The sequence below is a fragment of the Hippopotamus amphibius genome, chromosome 9, assembly GCF_030028045.1.
Source record: "Hippopotamus amphibius kiboko isolate mHipAmp2 chromosome 9, mHipAmp2.hap2, whole genome shotgun sequence".
Taxonomy (NCBI): Eukaryota; Metazoa; Chordata; class Mammalia; order Artiodactyla; family Hippopotamidae; genus Hippopotamus; species Hippopotamus amphibius.
This window is the reverse complement of record NC_080194.1, coordinates 137,332,181-137,336,098: the sequence shown is the minus strand read 5'-3', so window position 1 is coordinate 137,336,098 and position 3,918 is coordinate 137,332,181. Positions and strand designations below refer to the sequence as shown.

The 3,918-nt window shown below is 46.5% G+C and overlaps 1 pseudogene; it reads left to right on the top strand.

Annotated features, from left to right (window-relative positions):
* The first annotated feature begins 2,270 nt into the window (after positions 1-2,270).
* LOC130861061 (microtubule-associated proteins 1A/1B light chain 3B-like) lies at positions 2,271-2,648 on the top strand (annotated as a pseudogene).
* The last annotated feature ends 1,270 nt before the right edge of the window (positions 2,649-3,918 follow it).

Genomic DNA, 3,918 nt, shown 5'->3' with positions numbered 1-3,918 from the left:
ACATTGATCTAAGGAAGATCTGAACGCATGTTTGTCCACTACATACCCAAACCTTTCAGACAAAAAGTTGGAGATGGACTTCCCAGGTGGCACAGTGGTTAAGAATCCGTCTACCAATGCAGGGGACGTGGGTTCAAGCCCTGCTCTGGGCAGATTCCACATGCCACAAAGCAACTAAGCCTGTGCGCCACAACTATTGAGCCCGTGTGCTGCAACTATCGAAGCTCACACAGGCTAGAGCCTGTGCTCCGAAACAAGAGAAGCCACTACAGTGAGGAGCCCGCGCACCACAATGAAGAGTAGCCCCCGCTCGCAGCAACTAGAGAAAGCCCGTGTGCAGCAACAAAGACCCAACACTACCAATAAATAAATAAAATAAATAAATAATTTTTAAAAGTGGAGAAAGAGGAGTAGTACACATGGTGAAGGTCCAGGAAGAAATTTGCTCAGAGCAAACTGAGCAAATCTGATCATGGAAGCACACGTGATTTATTCCTCAAGTAGGTCCTCATGGAGCACCTACTGTGTGCTAAGCTTTTGCTAAGTACTCAGGGGACCCAAGCATGAATAAGGCCAGCCCCTGGCCTCTTCTAGCCCGCAGAGTAGTAAATGAAGTGATGTGTATGTGCTTTCCTTTAGTCATTAAATATTGAGCAGGTACTATGCGCTGGGAGTGAGACAATAGCAGTGGCTCGGTCCCCTGCCTTTAGTCAGGTTACAGCCCAGCTGCAGAAAAGACCATGAAATAATAATCACACAGATAAATATTTAATTACAAATTGGGATAAATGCCACGAAGGGAAAGAACATGATGCTATAAGAGAGAATAACAAGGGAAAACACACTTAGGTTGAGGGGCATGGGGCTGGTTGGGGAAGAACTCTCTGGAGAAATGGTAAATGCCCCAAAACTGAGACAGTGAAAAGCAGAGGCACTTCAGAGGCGTGGTTAGGAGAGGCTTCTGGAAGGCCGTGACATTTGAACTCTACTTGAAAGGGTGAGTGGGACTTGGCGGTGCAGCAACCAGGCCGCCACGGACAGCTGTGTGGACTGCACGCAGCACAAGTCCCAGGGATGCCTTCACCTAGACACCGTGGGAACGGCACCCCCATGCTTGTGCTGTTGCACAACTGTATGCAGCAACCTGTGCTGGGCTGAGGAGGAAGAGCATTCCTGTAGGAGGGAACAGGGAGCAAGGTGCTGGCCGGGAGACCCTTGCTTTCACCAGCAGCACTGGTGAGCTGCCTTGGCTTGAACACGTCACGCTCTGTATTCTGCCTGCCCTCCTCCTCCGTGGGCTGCAGTGTGTGCACGGTGGGCTGTTCTCAGGCGGCCTCCTCAGCAGCTGTGATGAATGTCCTGTTGCCTGTATCGATCCCCCCAGCGAGGCCCTTGCCTGCTTCCTCAGCAGCCCTCCTCCTGGCTGCAGTGTGTTAAGTGGGTACTCAGCTCCATGCTTGTTACTCCAGGTTAATGACTTGCTGATATAAAATTCAGACGTATTGAATTTGAGTGTCCCCGAGCCTGCTCCTGTGTGTCTAACGTGCTTGTGCTAAGGACTGGGACCACCCTGGATTACTGTGTTACAGTTTTATTGAAGGGCAGTCAATTTGTTCATTTCTTTGGGCAAGAATTTGCACCCCCTCACCAACACCTACCTCTGTTGGTTGGGTACCAGGGGGTTTTCCGCTTGGCAATTCTCTGAGCTGAATATGGGAGAGTTAGGACAGGGGTCTAAATTCCTATGCCTGCCAGGACCTGCTGGGTATGTCAGATGAGGGTATTGGGCTGGGGGGCAGGAGGGAATGAGGGAGCACCATCTAAAAGGGATGGCCCAGCCCCACCCCTTGTTGCCAATGGGACTCCAGTGTGATCAGATCTTCAATGTTCCAGAAACTTGGAAAAGGGGGATTTGTGTGTGTGTGAAATCTCTCAATTTTAAATACCTGCAATTAATCTTTAAGAATGTTTTTAACACTGTGCAAGCCAAACGAATTACGTCCAGAGGTCAAATCCAACTCTTAGGCCATCAGTTCGCAACTTCTAAGCAAGGAGATGTGGAGAGTCTGAAAAGGAGTCAACTCCTCCTGGTGGAAACCACAGGTTCTTTTGCAAGGCGGTAGAATTTAGTAGTTAAGAATACAGGCTTTGCACCTGACACAGCCGCGGACTGAGGAAACACAAGTGCAGTCGCTGTCGCCACAGTCGCAGCCACCACCTGGAGCCACAGGGACCCTCCACCTCGCCATCCCCACCCAGACTGCCGTGCCATGCCTTCAGAGAAAACCTTCAAAGAGCACCAAACCGTCCAACAAAGAGTCGAAGATGTTTGACTTACTCAAGAGAGCATCCTACCAAAATCCCAGTAATAACAGAATGATAGAAAGGTGAGAAGCAGCTTCCGGTCCTGGATAAAACAAAGTTCCTGACGCCTGATCATGTCAACATGAGTGAGCTCATGAAGATACTTAGAAGGCGCTTACAGCTCAACACTAATCAAGGCTTCTTCCTGTTGGTGAATGGACATAGCCTGCTTAGTGTGTCCACGCCAATTTGTGAAGTATAGGAGTGAGAAGGATAAAGATGGATTCCTATACATGGTATACACCTCTAAGGATACTTTTGGAATGAAACTGTCTGTTCTATGATATTTTAAACCCTTACCAAGGAGTAAAAAGGAGATGTTAGCAATTGAGATTATTGATCAGTTCATCTAATCACAGATCATCAAAACAGTAGTATTCCTAGGAGTTTTAGGAAGTTGTTTTTTACTTTAAACAGAAAAACTGAACTCCAAATGAGCACACTCAGCTTTGGGAAACTTTATTATTTAACCTAGGCCGTCTTGTTTTCAAATTTAGAAGTTTAAAAATAAAATACTTTGCATTCTAAGCTGCCAGTAAAATACACCTTCAAGTTATTGTAATGTTTTTTCCCCAAAAGGAACTTGCAATTTGAGCATTCAGAGAGACATTAAGGGTTCCCCTGGTGGCACAGTGGTTAAGAATCTGCCTGCCAATGCAGGGGACACAGGTTCGAGCCCTGGGCTGGGAAGATCTCACATGTCACAGAGCAACAAAGCCCGTGCACCACAACTGCTGAGCCTGCACTCTAGAGCCCTTGAGCCACAACTATTGAGCCCACGTGCCGCAACTACTGAAGCCCACGTGCCTAGATCCCATGCTCCACAAGAGAAGCCACCACAATGAAGAGTAGCCTCTGCTCTCTGCAACTACAGAAAGCCACGTGCAGCAACGGAGACCCAATGCAGCCAATAAATAAAAAATAAAATAAATTTTTAAAAAAGAGAGAGAGAGAGACATTGTCTTCTCTTTAGGTTCACAGAACCTGCCAACTTTTTGGCAGTAGAAGGGTTTCTACTCAACTAGAGAAATCTCCTGAAGAGGATCTTTAAGCATAAGTCGTCAGGCATAGCCACCGCCCCACCCCACCACAGCCCCAACATATTTGCCATAATAGTTGGCAAAAAGTAGGGTAGATGGGGGTGTATAGGAAATAAGAAAACTGAGCTGCTGTCCAGGGGTCCTGATTGCTAATAAGTGTATTTCAAGTCAGTGGTCTTGTTACAAAGTTTCCATTTGGTTTGTTCTCTAGCCAGTAACACAGAAAAACACCACTGCTCAACAGGAATCTTGAATAATTTATAATTTTGGTCAAGTTTCTCAAAAGGCCTAGAAAAAGAGAATGACATTTTTTGTTTTGAATATTCTCTTAAGAGCTCAGAACAGTGCCTGCTTTGGCAAATAAACAAGTAGTTACATGGGTTCCATTCTTTGGGACAAAGGTAGAAAGCTACAGGATGCTGAAACTAAAAGCATTAAACTTCGGATGCACTTCCTCTACCTTTTGGCTTAAAGCTGTAGATCATCTGTGTTTTATGTTAAGGGTGTGACTAAA